Source organism: Strigops habroptila, chromosome 6, assembly GCF_004027225.2.
Source record: "Strigops habroptila isolate Jane chromosome 6, bStrHab1.2.pri, whole genome shotgun sequence".
NCBI lineage: Eukaryota > Metazoa > Chordata > Aves > Psittaciformes > Psittacidae > Strigops > Strigops habroptila.
This window is the reverse complement of record NC_044282.2, coordinates 24,745,588-24,762,975: the sequence shown is the minus strand read 5'-3', so window position 1 is coordinate 24,762,975 and position 17,388 is coordinate 24,745,588. Positions and strand designations below refer to the sequence as shown.

Below are 17,388 nucleotides of genomic sequence, written 5' to 3'. Positions count from 1 at the left end.
TTGCAAATAGGAAATTTGTGTGCAGACGTTTCTGTGGTTTGGATTACCTTTTTTGTTTTTCCTGAACAAAGCACTTAAAGGCCTTTGCTGAATTCTGAACACTGGATAAGCAGCACAAATCAGGACAGTTTATTAGAGGCAGAATGCGTTGATGGGATGTTATTTTTGCTGCTTTTGAAGGAAAACACACAGGGGTAAAAACAAATGGAAAAATGTGAGCAGGGTGTGGAAATTGCAAGGAATCACGACCTGTCTCTGCTGGGATGCCAGAAGCCCTGCCCCAGCATCTGCTCCAAGTCACAGCCACATTCCCAGTGCCTGAGCAAAGCCCCATCCATACTCTGCCACGAGCGACTGTCTGGGATAACGAACTGTGAGTTGCTCAGCGAAGAGCACAGCTTTTCCCTAATTCCTGTACTCCCTCATTATCATACACATGGTTTAACCTGCCCAGGATTAACTCCCAGGGGACCTGGAGAAATGTTTTTTTATCTCGGCACACACACCATAACTGGGTTTTGCAATCTGCTCTGTCAGAATAAGGACAATCCCTTTTGCTTTGAATTCAAACATCAACACGTATTATTTTTATGGAGATCATACCAATCAGTATCCTAGTAGTTTTATAAAAGCTAAATAATAAATGGAAGGAGGCCAGGGGAAGGCATACTTGTTTAGGAAACACACTGCACCCTGGAAAAAGCAAGGAGAATACGGTTGCTACCGCTGGGTCAACCTGGTGCAACTGCTCTTTCTGACGGGGCTAATGAACAAGAGATAGTTCGCTTCTTTCTATGGGAATTGCTATAGCAAGGTAATTGTTACAAGCAGAGTTTGTTATCAAAACAAGCCAGCCAGTGGGAGACACTGAGACATTAAGAAAGCAATCAGCAGCTTGCCCTCGCATCTACCTCTGCCAGCATGGATCTCCATTTACAATGGCTACAACCCAGCCAACAACCTAACAGGTGATACATGTGTTTCCTATAAGATGATAGAGCACACATCACCTTTTAAAAGTTTGACGTATCTTGAGCACAAGACTACAGTTTAAGGAAAGCATGTATTTGATGACAGCTCCCATATCCTTACACTGGTTTTCAAGTTTATTTGGCCCTCAGACCTATTTTACTGTTGGAAATGGAGACTTCTGATTATTCGCAGCTCAAGAAGCATGAAGACAAACTTCCTATGCTCTTCTTGGAATTAGAGGGTTTTTTTCTATTTATGTCCATTCAGTTTCTGGTTGTTCTTTTCAAATCCTCAGAAGGATGCCATTTTTAAAGTTACTTCCCCTGAAAGGGTTGTTAATAATGAATTTACAAGATGCCTAGTGATAAGCTTTCCAAATATCATGAGAAAAGCCTGCAAAAATTTGTGAATAAGGCTTCCAAACCTCATGGGAATGGTGCTAAGTAGGACTAATGAACAATGTGTTGCTTCTGCCTGCCTAGCTGTTAACAACTCATATTTTCAAGTTTTCTTCTCATAAGACAAGCGCTAGAAATAAGTTTCAAGCCAGATCCAAAACTTTCCTGTAGTCAGATGATTCCTGCTATTGCAGGTTTGATTAATAATTTGCACCACATATTGTGAAGCTCACAATGAAACGGCAACGCCTTTTTCGGAAAACAAAATCAAACCAACAGATTGTAAGGCCTATTTGACAGCAAATTCCATTACTACCCACCCTATCTCCACTGCCTACTACTTCGTTATTATTTTTCCTGATACTAATTGCACAATATTTTCCCCTCTCTTTAAAAGACGAATCTCCATATGCATTAAAAGCCCTGTCCTCCTTTGCAATAGATTTTTCTTGTTTTAAATAATACTTCTGGTGTCACATAAGCAAATAAAGTAACTTAAATGAAGGTGTATTTCCAATATAAGCTCTTCAATTCCAAAATACTCCTATGTTTTTAGAAGTAGCATTACAAATCGGTTTCTAAATTACCAACTGTGCAAGCATTCAAGAAAAACTGACCAGCAATGAGTGCTATGGCCAGCTTCACTGACCTGTGCTGATTAATTATTGAAATGCCTTGTATAAATTTGTTACTGCAGTTAATGAACAAGGGCAGGAACATGCACAGTGCCACACTGTGAACCATGACTTTGTATTACCTCTAGCTCAGGCAGCCTTTTGCCAGGCTGCTCTACCCCACCACCTGAAAGATGAAAACCTGCTAACCACAACGAGATCTGCTTTTATTTTAAAAACGAAAGCAATAAAGTTGTGTTCAAACCTTTTTCCAAACTTGGCAGCTCTGAGGTGTCCCACCCTCCATACAGCACATCTATGCCATCCTTAATTGTGCAAAGAACTTCTTCCACCTGCAGATCCATCCCAGAATGAGGGTGAGAACCCCAAATAAGTTAGTTAAAAAGGATCGAACCTGTTTCCCCCCTCTAGAATAGCTCGCCGATTTGGTGCCAGGCTGATGCTATGTGAGGTTTCAGAGAAGGATTTAGCCACAATGGGAGACAAAACATGTGCACAGCACTACAGCCGCTCCCTGTCTTGGGAGGAAAAATCAAAGCACACAACACGCACCAGGAACTACTAGCCAAGACTGAGGAGAGAGTAAGAGGTCTGCAGCTCCCTCTATCCCCTTTGACCCTAGCAGATCTGTGCATGGCTTTCTGCACCCTCCTACAGCCAGGTGAAGCAGATAATTCCACATGGAGGGCACTGGAGGTGACAAAGAAGATACTACTAATGCTTAAAGGGCTTTTCGGGGCAGCAGGCTGAAAGTAGAAGCAGCACCAGGGCTCCTCCAGGGGAAGTATTCTGGAAACTCCAAAGGAGGAGGATATGGGTTTTATAATGGGAAAAATTCTGGGATGCCTGCAGTCCTGCTGAACAAACGGTGTCCTCCAAACTCAAGCAGAACGCATGCTTTTTTGACACATCGCACCATGGTAAGTGCACACACGTTTACGCAGTTGAGGAGAAAAACAAAGCGTAGTTAGGGGGGTGGGGTGAAGAGAGCTATTTTAAGTACTTCTCGCTACAGTTTACTATGGTAGCAGAACACTTAGAAAAGCCTTCAAAATGACAATCACCATTTTGGTTAAAAAAGCAAGTAACTACTTCAATAACAATTTATTCACCACCTAATGTTTGATGCTGAATTACAGCTTTTACAGTATTTTTCTAAAGTATGATGTTTACTGCCTCCACCTTGCCAGCCCAAGACCCTTTTTTTTTTTTTTTTTTCATTTAAATAGAAATGAATTTGAGTCATGACTTACATGTAACTTTTCTAGGTTCTGTGCTGGCTAAAGTGTTCTCACGATGCAGGGAACAGGATCAGTGGAGAAAGTAAGAGACCGCAGCAATCCATTAAGAAGTGGCCCTCCAAAGCTTTGTAGGGCAATGCTCTGGCAACTCAAGTTGATAGCAACCTAAAATAAAATAAAGGCAGGCATTAAAAAATTCAAGCGCTGGATCTTCACAAAACTTTTCTTTTCTGTTCTTTGCTTTGCTTTGCTTTTTGCTTTGCTTTTCCTTTTTTTCTTTCTATTTCTAAAAACAGTTTGGGAGCTTTTTTTCTTTCTTTTTTTAAACAACAGAAGGTCTTTATATCAGATATAACAATTACATTATGCCCATTACATACCTCCTCTTACATTTAAGCTGTAGACGCCTTATAATAAAGATTGTTCTTCTCACATTCATACAGCACCCAGACATATAAGGCCTCTGAGAATGATTACAGAAAAACTAACACTTCTGTGATTATTCTACTAGATCATACCACAGGTATGTGCATACTTACACACACATTCTAGGAAATTCTTTATGACAAGAGTGGTGAGACACTGGCACATGCTGCCCAGAGAAGTTGTGGCTACCCCATCCCTGGAAGTGTTCAAGGCCAGCTTGGATGGGGCTTTGAGCAACCTGTCCTAGTTACCGGGTTAAAACCTAGATCAGCTTTGAAGCTCAACCCAAACCATTCTGTGATTCTATGAAACTGCACATCACTCCAGAAAGGTGTTCCAACAAAACCAGCAAAATTATCAAACAGACTTTAAGTAACAATACTGGCTTTGTCAAAGCTTTGTTTTGATTTTAGCTAGGAATTTAAATCAAGAACACCAAATTTGTCCCTTTGTTTCCACTTTATTCTGGGGAGCTTCAGAGAGGAAACACCATTAGCGTAGTTCCGTACCGCCAGGTCAATGCAATGTGTGTCATATTCCCCCCATCCACCCTAAAGCAAAGCTGCCTGTCACGCCAATCTTGTTAAAAGAAAATTGGAGAGGGAATAAAATGTTAAGTGTGCCCGCAGCAAATTCATGGTGCTGTCACTGCCGTGCAACGGGCTCGGGGCTCAGTCCCTGGAAGCGAGACACTCTGGGACAGGGAGAGCTGGAAGAGGGTGACACTCCTCCCAGCACCCAAGTCCCAGCATCCCCACACAGCCCAGATCCCACCCAACGCCCAGCCACAGCTGACTCGAAAGGGCATCCCCCATCTATCAATGAAGGGGTCACACTCTGAAGAGTCTGGGGAGGAGGGTGGGAAGGAAATACTTGTGGAAGGAGAAGTAATTATTTTTAAGTTACAGGGGTTTTCAAGTTGAAGTTTTCAAGTTGCCAGAGCCCAACACTTTATGGTTTTACTGGGAAAAAAAACCACCTGAATGCTTAACTACTATTGACTTTAATAAAGTTGTGATTGGGAGTGGAAAGGAATATGATTTTCTTTTGAACAGAAGGGGACAGCAGCAGTACAAGCAGTGGCATTTATTTATCTTCCCAGGATCACTGCAAGTGCTGTGTTTGCAGAATGACCACAAACTAGATAAAGCTAGATAAAGGAGCGAGGTGAGAGGAAGGAAAAAAACCCCTACTGCTATTTTTCTGAAATTTGCAAAATGAACTCTTCAGTAAAAACTTCTGGTTTCTCAAGAAATGTCTACTGACTCCATAAAAAAGTCAAAAAATAACACAGAGCAGAGCAAATGAAAGAGGTTTGGTTGTTGTTTTTTATAAGCATGTTATAGATATGCTTATATATATATAAATGTTCTATATATATATTGAACATATATATATGTTCGATACTTTCTGAGCACTGATGCTACATCAATTTACTCCAAGCCTTCTACAGAACTGGATCACTTACGAGAAGTAGGTTATTTCTTCTGGATGGCATTCTCCTAGATGATTTACCAACAGATGCTCTAAATACTGCTACATTTAAGGATTACCTATACGGGTACTTGAAAAGAATCATGAGGCTATGCCAGGAACACAATGCTTGTGTGCAGTTAGTTTATGTAATTTCCTCCAACGGGGCATAATATTCATTGACAGACTGTTAAGAGGACCAAATATTTATAGTCACAAATATACATTATCTAAATTGCCTATAAAACTGAAAATATAAACTCCGAATCTGTTCAGTCATAAATCACTGGTAGAACAAAAATAACTGTTGCTTACTCAATGGCAAAAGGAATAAAACCAGAGAAGGCTCTGTGCTTTCAAGGACAAGTCAGTTTTGTGAGCTAAAGTTACACTTGCCACACCATATCAGAAGGAAAAGAGAATAAACAGAAGTGGGGAACAGGGAAACAAGAAAAGAAGGTGGGGGGGGGGGGAGGACTTCCAGTGCTATGCTTTTCTGAGAAGATGTGATTGATGTTCACTGCTGTAGAAATCATGAGGCTACATCCCAAACATTTCATTCCCTTCTGCAAATGTCTCACTCCGTATCTCACCCCATGTTCCCTAGATATTCTTGCCCTACAAAGGATGATCCAGCCAGCATCAGGTTTTACACATGATCTAAAACACGAAAGCAGGAATCTCTCTCCCCAGGGGTCAGCTTAGGGTAGGATGAAACCCAACTCCCCTGCCTATGCTCAACATGGGAGCTTCTTCACGCTCTCCATTCAATAAAAGAATTTTCTTTCCAAAACGGGCAAATTGTTAAAAGCAAAACTGTTGCTACAGCTGTAAACTTACAAGCAATACATGAAAACTGAACTTATACAAAAGGCAGAGCCAACAATGCATTTACTGAAGAGGAGTTTCAGCATTTTAACATGCTGACCAGCCACGTGTACAGCATGGGAAGAGCTGGATCCTAGGCAGGAGAAGACGCACTGTCCATTCCAAGCCTTGCTCACATCAAGATCTCAGCTCTCAGCACAGACCTCCATATGTGGGCAATCAGTTACAGAATCACGAGAAGCGACAAAATCACTGTTCTATGCCAACTTGCAGACCCAGCTCCCGAAGCCATGAGGGGTGCCAGGAAACCTTATCTTTATTTTAAAAAGCATTTGCATTCACAGCTGCAGGGAAAGCTAGAAAAATAACAATACTTCAAAACAGACATTGTAAGATTTTTTTAAACTTACATTGTTTAACGACTTGTGTAGATTTTTTGAATCAGGTTGCCTTTTTTCCCCTTTGTGAGGGCTTCCAGTACTGCTTGGTGGCTCAAATTAGCACCGAAGAATGCAAATGTAAAGGAAGACACACCAGACACCACAACTGGCAGAAGGAAGCATGAAGCTTAAAAGGTATTTACTTCACAAGAACACCTTCCAGCTTGGATTTATATTAAACAGAGGGTGTGTTTCAAAGACAGCTTTTGTTGTTAATGCAAAATAACACGAGCTTTGACGTTTAAGAAGAGGAAAGCTGGTAAGTTCTTCAGTTTACAGTGAACAAACCAATAAAGATGATGAGAAGAGCACAATGAACGTAGCTGTGTATTACTCCAATTCACATGAAAGATATTTTCAGACACATAAAATCATGCAATCATGCTCAAGAAAACCAGAGAAGCTGGGTGGGCAATGAGGGAGGCGAGCAACAAGTATGCAGTGGGGTTTGAAAACACACTAATGTTCACAATGGGTGCATAAAATCAGGGTAAGTAAAATGAACACACAGGACAAGATGAGTTGGTGAGCTTCTCACGAATGCGGCCTGGAGAAAACAATATGTAAAGAAAGCTGTGCACCAGCAAGCAGGGAGAAGTGAGCACTGATGTGCAAACAGAGCTGGTGTTTTCTGAAGTGACACCTCACTTGGTGGACTGCAATGCTTCTTACACAAATGTGCAGAAATTAGTCCCAGTGAAGTCAAGGATACCAGTCTGCTACATGCAATACCATCACAGGTTAGCAAATGTGTTTTCTTTATACTTTGTGTGCTTTCGGGTGAAGCTGAAGGATATTTCTTTCTGGTTGAAACAGCTTCATTGGAACATTTATAGCTTGCAACTGCTTGAAGGATTGCCTGAGGCTGAGAACGCATTTGCAGTGCTCTTGACATCTAGAGCAGGATCTCTCCCTTAAATATCTAAATTAGACCCAGGATGTTATTGATACCTATGTCAGAAAAGACACATGGCCTGCTTCACTATTAGTGCATTTAATTTCCTCCTAATAACCTGCTTGGTTCTTCCAAAGAGAAGGAACATGCTCATCCATCACTTCTCATAAGCTCGCATGGACTGTTTGGTCAGAAGCAGCCAAAACCAGGAGTCTGAAGGGGACAGAAGCTTCTTCCGTAGTACCCAGGGGTGGGATGCAGGAAACCACCACAACCAGGGAGGTGTGGACCAGATGCAGGGAGGTACCCACCCAGGATCACAGGGCCCGGCTCTGCAGTGTGTCCCTATCTGGGTGACCTGTGTCAGCAGTCAGTGGAGATGAGAATGGGCCATTTCTTCAGATAATCAGGAATCAGTCTGTCCAGAAACCATGACTGAAGTCATCAGGAGAAGCAGCAAGATCACCACCGCTGACTGACTGAAGGGGAAGGCAGCTGCTGCCATCCTGCAATGACCAGGGAAGCACTCCAGTGTCTGCAACTGGATTTTCCCCAGCTACACTTAACAGCACTAACTGGTCTTAAATGGAAAACCCGCAGAGTTGCTGAGGCATAGGCATGGGGGGAATTTTCCACCCCCTCTTGTCCTCTGGTTGCAGTTAACTCTGACACATCAACCATGTTGGGCTAGGAGAAGTGGGAGACTGTAGTTCAAGAACATCACCACAGGAACTCGCAAATCTTTTTATGTAAAATCTGAATGACTTTATCATTGGAATATACTCAACCGTTGAAAATAGTTTATCTTGGTGGTATGACTCATGAAGGAATGGTTAGGTGTAAAAGGAACGTTATCAAATGACACAAGATGAGTGTGCGCCACACAGTAAAACCAATACAAAGCAAAGTCACAGCCTAATACTTTGTGTCAGATCTGATGAAAATTCAGATATCTTATTTCTCCTTAAGGGCTGGAAATTCTGGTTAATACACATGCAAACTGGAGAATATAAGATGGTTCAGTGATGAGGATGAAATTGCTGTTCCTGAGCCTGGCATCTCAGAAGACAATACTGGACTAGTCAGTGCTGGGTCTCTTGAGTAAGGATGCTTCCCAGGGCAGCATGCAATGAAGCAGCTCACTGGGTTCAGGCTCTCGGACTCCTGCCCAACACATGTGAACCACAAGAATGCATGAATGCCCTGCTGAAAGGATATTCCCACTTTGAACAATTATCACAGTCAGACTTTTACTGCTGATTTCTTTTTAAAAATGCAAATCAAGAAAACAGTTAATACAGAATGAAAGAACGGGCCACAGTCAACCACAAAAACTCCCCATAAGGTTCAGCATGTGGGAAACAGATAAGTAAATGCTGTGAAAGATGAACAATATTTAAGTATTAACACAAATGTTTGTTTTGGGAAGGTTTATCTGGCATCTTTACCGGTTTTCCTCCAAGCTCTAATACAAAAATAACTATGTCTAACTGCGACTGGGAGACATGGCAGCAGCTCAACATTGCTCCCTTTTTTCCTATGTACTCAGGAAAAACCCCCGACATCTTACAGCATCAGACAAACTAATTTTCAGGTGATTTCAGATCAGAGTAAGGTCAGTGATGCATATGCAAGTTCAGAAAGTTCAGTCAATGGTCTCATTTTCATTAGCCAGTGAAATGAGGACACAAGCAAGCAACACAAGAGCAGGTATTATCCTTTAGCTCATATAAATGATGTATGCGACAATTGTACATTGACTATGAAGAGAGAGCCCATCTACCATGAGTCTGCACAAGCTGTGGTGGGGCTGAGTGTTGGCCAACGCTGCATCTCATGTGCAGGAGCTGCCTCTTAGCTTCTCCGTCTTCACCCTCACACCAAGCACGAGAAAGTCAAAAGACCTAAACATGTTTTGTGTGTTATCTTCACTGATTTTAAGAAATAGAAAAAGAGAAAGGCAGAATCCTGATGGGAAAGAGCTTCAAAAATATGTTCCCTGTTGGGTGAACTCAAGTCTGTTTAAAAAGAAAAGCCAGAGAGGCCACGCACAGTAATGCTGAGAAAAAGGAAATGGTACTTCATTTTCGCCAAAGTCATAAATCTTACCAGAGAGCCTCTACCGGCAAAACGTCAGGCAGGGGAATTTTTATACACAGATAATTAGCTGAGCTGATATCGGGTTTACTGTGCTGTGCAGCGCCTTCTCAACCTGCAAAACACCACGCAAGGCTCTGTCTGCCCTGCTGCCCCTGGCTTCACTAGGAGGCGTGTGGTTGAAACTGCCAGAAAACCTTACTACAGAAAGGTAGAAATGGGTATTTCTGCTCCACATAAATCTCTCTGAGATGAACCCAGAAAGATTTTTTTGATGGGGGAAATGCACCACCTTTATCAAATCACCTCCGGTCTGCTACAGGGAAGATGGACCAACAGGACACCTTCTCCCACCATTAGCACCCTTGTCTCCTCGGGTACAGGCACCACTCATAGATCCTGCAGAGCAGGCAGTTCAGTCAGGGAAAAAGGCTGACCCACCAAAGCAGAGAAAGAAAATGTGGTCGAGGAAACTCCTTAGCCAGAAGCAGCTGCGGAGCTGCGTCTCAAGGCCTAAAGTCAATCGGGTGTTCCCACCACCTGTGCTGGGAATAAGGCAGCCCATCCGCCAGCACTCATTCCTCGACATCTCGCTCTGCTTCTGAGCACAGCCAGTGACTTCCACTAGCTACAGACATGAGCAAAGACTCTACCACATCTAATAGACAGACCGCAGTTCCAGTCACAGAAAAGCCTCTTTTCGGTTTCTAGATGAGAAGGTATCCAGGGGACACGTGCCACAGCACACCGGGCATATTAGGTGCTGGCGAGCGCCCCCAACACTTCTGATGCTACCTTAGAAGAGACCAATTTGGTCTAGAGGAGAAGGTCTGGAAGCCTTCATCCCCCAAAGATGTCTGACTTAGAGAATGGCCCAGAGAGGACAGAAGCTTGCTGCTCTACAACTGGCCGAGAGACACCTCGGTGAGCAAGGAGAGCCCAACCCATTTGCAGTAGGACCTCCAGGACTATAGTCCCCACAGACTGCCTTGGTGCTCCTAACTACTTTCTGCCCATCTTCTATTCTCTTTTTCATCTCCAACCCAGTGCAAAAGGGCAGATACACCGCATTGCTCAACTGCACTCCTTTGCTGCTCCAAAAGAGCTGGAGGCAGGTTAAGGTTATGGGGCGGACCAGCTCCACCACCTGCTCAAGCTTCATCTGCATGGGGTTAAGCAGCAGCTCTCTTGTCCAAGGCTCAGTTATCTTGCTACCATACGTTAAACTGAATGACCAATCTGTATTTACTGCACCAAACTACAATTATGGGGTTTTTTTCAAACATTCAGCATAATTGTATGCAGCTGTCACAGAAATCTTTGAACACATCACTGGCTGGCTTTGAGCTGATTAACCAGATAAGGAACTGTAGCCAAAAGACATGGGTCCAAATTTCAAGCTCTCAGCTGAGCAACGAATTTCATTCGAAGGACTGTACAAAATGAGAGGTGTGTGCTTCACAACACAAATGAAGGTTTTGTTTACTACTGATATAAACAGGTGAAAAACCTTCTGTTGCTCAGTTTAAAAATCAATGCACACCAGCCTCAAAGTGGTGCTGATGGGTATTACAGCTGCCACACCAGCCTGTGTGGATGTCAGTACTTGTGTCGTTTTTTCTTCTGAATTGGAACTGAGAGAGAACCTGCCAATTAACTTTACACTGAAGAAACCTTGTGATCCTGAAGAGCTCCAAAACCATAGTCCCTTCGCCTGAACTGCTTCTGTTCAGTGCATTTCTTTGGATAGCATAGTATTTGTTTTTTTTAATCCAAGACAGCTCTGTGTATTTGCTTTTATTTCTAGCATAATGTTTACTATTCCAATCAGAACGTTCTGTAATCTTGTCTAAATGTTTTACTATTAATTGCTGCACCCCACACCCCACCCTTAATAATTATCCTCAGGAGAGGTAAACATTTCAACACGACTTACTTTAGTTAAAGCCATGAATATGCAGTATTTATTTAGGTAAACAGCAATTAAGAAAAATCACCCAGACTGTCTTATCTTTCAAACAAGCACTACTTCACCAGACTTGCCATGGGAATTCCAAGTCCCTTAAACACGTACACTACTTTGTACACCTCCATGGTGATTTACACTTGTGAGCCTCAGACCATGTAGCGGCTGCCAGGAAAGCAGTCCCTACATTGTCCAGGGCCGTGCAATGGGCCTAAAGCATCCACTCACTTTCAAGGATGAGCAGCATGTGTCCAGAGTCCAGTAAAGAAGAAAGTAGCAACACCTTGGGTGCAGGATGAGAACCAGAACGCTGCTATCTATTACCCAATATGCTGATTTTTAAGTTTTTTTTTCAACAAGACCACCTCTATTAGCACCAAAACACTCATGACCCTCTATGCTCTCATTCCACAGACTATGGGGCTACGTCCTTATAAACCAAGGGGCTGTCACCAGCACAGCCTCTCCATGCCAAGCTAGGGAGCAGCCAGCTCCAAACTAATGAGCGTAGGGTGCCAGAGCAGTCATATAGCCCCATATGCTGTATAAATATCAAACCTATGCACTGGGTAATAAGCAGCTGAGTGACGCCACTCAATTCTCCTGGACTTCCTCCTCAGTATAATCGACCTCAAATATTACAGCACCCCATGCTACCTAATACTTCCACCAACTTTTACCACATGCCGTGACAGAATCAGGCAGCGCCACAGGCAATGAAGCCACCTATAGGGAACTCATTTTTTTAAACCAAAAAATTAAGACATGTCAAGACAGTCCTGACATGGTTGATCATCCAACCTAAAGATCACACCAGAAGTGCAAGAGAGGAATGAAAATGTCTCCCAAAGACAAAGGGATTTTCGCAGATCTAGAATTGTTAAGTAAATAGATAAAACTGCGGTCTGGGCTTTGTTTCAGTTTTCAGAGCTAATTTCCGGCCACCGTTCAGAGAAATACTTTGCATTTCCATTTCTGACTCACCCGTTTTAACAAGTGCGCTTGCTGGAATTACTGAGCACGGGATCTGATGAAAACATTTCGCTTTCTGAATCAAAGTGCTTTCCAATTTTGTTGATGTGAATTTATCTATCAATTTAACGTGGTGGCTGACAACACCGGTGGTGTGCGCGTACAGCCTGTGTGCGCGATGAGGTGGGTCAGAGGATCCCTCTCCCACCTGGTGTCCCACCGAGGTACAGGGATGCCTCCCAGATTCTGGACACCTTCTCGGAACATGCTGACACTGGTCTCTTGCATCCCGATCACACAATGATGCACGCTCCCAGAGACACGTTTAAACGTCAGGTATGAATGAAAAGCATTCCTGAAAAGAATCTGTTATGAAACCGAAAATCGGAGATCGCTGCAGTGCTGTGCCTAAGTTGAGTCATCAGTTCCCTTTACAGCCTAATAATTGACACTGCCTTGATCAGAATGACTGATCCGAATGTTGCTTTGTGTTTGTGGTTTTTTTGTTGGTCTTTTTTTTTCTTGTTGTTGTTTAAAAAAGTAGATTTCTTATGTAAACAAGCTGCCTGTCATCTCGCAGGAGTGTTTGTATTTGCCAGATCATGGGAAACATCTGTCAAAAACAGATTTTGCTCTCCTCAGACAACTCGGTACAGTCTGAATCAGTCTGAATCAGACTGTACTACAAAGAAACTAAAACCAGGTCTTGTTATGGAAAAAATACACTGCCAACTCTCAGTGGAAGCATTGATTTTATTTCATTTTCTTGGGATTAAATGCTGCGAAGATTATCAGAAGAGTTCCCTCCTTCCCCTGAGGGATCGATCTCTCTCCCAAAGGAAATCCTGGGAACATAAAAGCTGCTTTTCTCCCCTCTTCCTGTGCTTTTCCAAAATGAAGTACCTTCTAGGAAGAGACAGATAGGAGAAGAAACAGCGTTCAATGAAACTTCAGAGCATGCCGATTTCCCACCTTTTGACACTGGTATTTGGGTAACGGCGTGATTCCCCTCCTGATGCTTTCAACAAATGCTCCCACACGTCCACATTCTTCAGATCACACCTCCCCAAAACGATTCATTAAGTATTTTCACATCTTCTAAACAGAGAAAGATCAAGTGAGGCTGCAACTGCCTCTAGTGGAATTTTCTGAAGAAAAGGTGACACAAAACAGGGTGGTTGCTACTATTAGGATAAGGGTGATGCTAGACAGCCGTACCGCGGGTCTTCTGACAGGGAATCTGCCCTGGAATAGCAACATCATTAGGAGAGGAAAGAAAAAATAAAAATATAAATCAAAGGGAGAAACAGGTTAAGAGTTTAACAGAAAGAGCATTAGGCTATGCCATTGGCATGAAAATGGAGAGATGACTGGGGCAACCAGCACCAGGCTCAGTGGGTACCACCCAGGGCTGGGACTGTTAAATGGACCCATAAATTTACAGATTAAGGGGTCAGTATTTGAAACATTTAACAGTGGATACATGGTCTTATTAGAACTATGTCCCTGGATGGGTGAGAAATGAATGGCCATGTCTACATCAGCCGTTTTCTGTAGACCAAAATTGCCTGTACTGTGGAGCTGATGTGATGCCCAAGTTTTGGTTCTGCCTGGTGGTAATGCCAGCCTGACGCCACAGACTGAATGCCCAGGAGCAGCTGGAGTACATCTGCAGTGCTGATGGAGGCACAACTCTCAGCTTATACCAGTAACTCATGGATTACACAGCATGCTAACAATGCTTAAAAACAAGGCATGAAGATAGGAGAACTTCAATATACTTTGGAGAAGATGGAGAAGGACTCATCTAAACACTGAATACTGACAGTGATACAATGATAGAGTTTAAAATAAAAGGACAGACAAAATCCAATGCAGTGGAGGAGAAGAAATGATAAAACAAAAAGCATAAAGAAGAAAATTATTAGTGCTGAAGGTGACATTAGATTTTATTTCCCTGAGGTAGATACTTGGACATGAAACTAATACTTAGAAGTATTTGCAAAATATTATACTGTGTCTCCTTCAAATGGGGCAGAAGTGGATTTAAATTAAAGTCTTGCTTTTCAGTGACAGAAGTCTTCATGCAAGCAGTTTACATAGCTCTTTTGAAATCAGAAACAACTGCAGACCTACAGTTACAAAACAAACCTATGACAATACTAAACAAGACATAATCTCAACCGTGATTTAGAAATTAAGTACAAAAGCATATAGCATAGAATCCAATGAGTATCATCGAACCTGCAACATTTTGAGGAGGTTCTTGTATTTTTCTGAACAACACTTTTACCTGCTTCAGCTGTTTTAGGGAGACGTGGACAGCCACACTCCCAAAATGTGAGGAGAAATACTATTTTGGCCAGTTTTGAGAAGAGACTGTGCCTAGTTAGTGCTGGTTTTATCTGCCTGACCTACAATAACACATACTTTCAACTGTGACTTTCATAAACTCTTTGAAGTTTTATTATTCCAAGGTACAAGGCTGGCAACACCAAGAAAGAGGAAGCAGAGAAAAATTGAATGGGAATTAAAAGCACTTTGCACTCTCAAGCCAGCAAGCAAAAGAATCGTATTTGGCTTCATGAGAGCATTGCCAATACTAACAAACCATTTGCCGTCTGGAGTTGTGTACCTGCAGGTCATGTACAAAACGTACATTAGTGTTTTAGCTGCAAGCTAAGTGGGCAAAATTTGAAGTGCCACTTGTATTTGTTTTTTACTTAATTTTTCATGAACTCTTGAACGTCATGATGAAAAAAGGTATGGGAAACAAAGCAAAACAGGGTTCATCACATCATAAAGAAAGTTAACTAAGCCAGCAAAGATTCTATTTTAACTGTCTGTCTAGTTCTCCCTAACAGGTCAACTCAAACAGAAAACTTAGGCACTACACGAATTTCTTCTTTAGTTTCATGCCACCTGAAAACAGACGTTTAATATCAGTATTGTCACCATCCCAGTTAACTATCATCCAAAGCACTAGTAAGAACCAGCAAGCACTAGGCCAGAATCAAAGCCAACAATAACCAGAAAAAAAGAAAGATTTTCTTAGCAAGCTCCCTTCTCTGCTCTTAAACTGTGGCTATGTCAGCTTCAGGGATGTCCGGCATGATCCACACTCACTGCTTGGTCCTGTAAGAAAAATGTTCTCTGCACCCAGTAATTACAGTTTAATTTTACCATGTGAAATAGCCTATCTTTCCAATTCTCATGGCTTTTAGGTTTTTTTGTTTTGGTTTGTTTTTAACCCATACCACAACACCTCCCTGTTCTGCCTTGATTTTCTTGTTTTATTATTCTCTGTAGTCCTGGCATTTGTTTAAAATGATGTAAAAAAATAGGCAGTTACATCAAGAATGATTAGTACAGCACATGCTGTACCAAAAACGTTACATATTTTATTGCCTATGAAGTCAGTGTACCAAAACCAGCCAAAGCCATTAGTTTGATCTGAAAGTGTATTTTTCCTTTCCTGCTTGCAACAGGATAATTAATACTTGGAAGAAATAACCGAGAAAATAATCATGGTGGTAGGTAAGCAAATCCTAATGACATAAGCTCACACTTGGATCAACGGTTGTGGTTTGGGATGTATCCCAGTGAAGAAAGACTAACAAAGTGTGTGCCTCAGTGTATGACGAGGACACTCAGCACACTGTCTTGTTCAGCATCATCCCAACTTACTTATTACCTGTGCCAGTGTCCTTGTTGCACTGAAAAAGTCTATGCGATTCCCTGAAGCTCTACAAGCAAAAAATTAAATCTAATGCTTTCCCATTTGTTAAAGTGGTTGATGAAAAACTCATTAAGGAATACTTGGGCAAAAAGGCTCTCCGAAATCATACCACACACTTACAAAAGCCAATCCGCAATGGCTAGCAAATGTTTCTATGTAGAAATTGGCTTAACACAGCTTCCTATTTGGTAAATAGTAAGAGGAAATTATGAATAAATATTTGTTTTCCTGTATTTATTTCTACAGCAGGTGAGGCAAGACAAAAGGATGTTTAGGCACTGAACTGATTTCAGGTTTTGTTCTCTGTACACAATTTAGCCTGTGATGTTATAGGGCTTTTAATCTCATATACCCTATGGATCCTATTATTATCACCATCATAATGAAACCAGACACAGCCTACTTCCCGTGCCCCCAGCCTGACACCGCCAGAGCACGCCGAAATGAGAGTCACTCATGTAAAACTGACTGAAGAAGGCTACTCATCATTTCAGCTGCTTGGCTTCACCTGCCTATGCCAGACAGTGCCATCTCAAGCTGCCTCTGCCAAGGTGCAGAGCAAGCAGCAGCGTAACCATAAGGATCAGGAGACATCCAACTCAGCTTGTCCACAGGAAAGGTGGAAAACAGTCCCTAGCTGTTTCTACAATTCCTGTTGCTCTCAGCACAATTAGATTTTATTGAACCATAATCCTAGGTAAGTATATTGAATCTTACAGCTAAAGTCAATTACACTGCGTTAAATAGCCTTCCTGATTTGCAGGAGGAAAATCACTTCTTCAGTATAAAACTAAATTAGCTCAATAACTCGTTACTTGTAGCTTGGGCACAGGGTTGAAACAGCAACTGAGTGGTTGCCATATTTTCAGGTACCAGTCCTTTAGAAATATAAGCAGACTGAATTCCCAGTTTTACCAGCTGGGAAAAAGGACAACCATCGCAGGCAGAGAGGGGACATCCAGTGTCAGCAGCACCATGCCTCAAACCATCTTGTGGCAGGGGACACTGAGCTAACCAGCCTTGGAAGGGAAGAGACATTGCTTTTCCTGTAATTAAAAGTTGTCAGGGGTTTGGGCTAGATGCAACAGTCAACCTGGAGCTGCACTGTGTCTCTCCAAGTGAGAAGCAGGCTGGAGAAGAGCATTACTAATGTTTGGAGAAGAAAAAGAGTGCATGGGGCTGCACACCCTCTTCCCAGAGAAAAATATTTCCTGTAAGGGGTGAGAAAAATTTAACTATCAACCCACAGGAGATAAAAGGACACATCAAAAGGCACGTCACCTGTCATTTCTGGTTGCTTACTCAG

General features: G+C 42.3%; 1 protein-coding gene across 8 annotated transcripts in view; it reads right to left on the bottom strand.

Annotated features, from left to right (window-relative positions):
• BACH2 (BTB domain and CNC homolog 2) overlaps positions 1-17,388 on the bottom strand; it is a 188,664-nt gene that overhangs the window by 80,281 nt on the left and 90,995 nt on the right. For all 8 annotated transcript variants that reach the window (XM_030489499.2, XM_030489495.2, XM_030489494.2 and 5 more), the window contains one exon: positions 3,259-3,411. The gene's annotated coding sequence lies outside the window, so the exon portion shown is untranslated. The remainder of the gene's footprint in view (positions 1-3,258; positions 3,412-17,388) is intronic.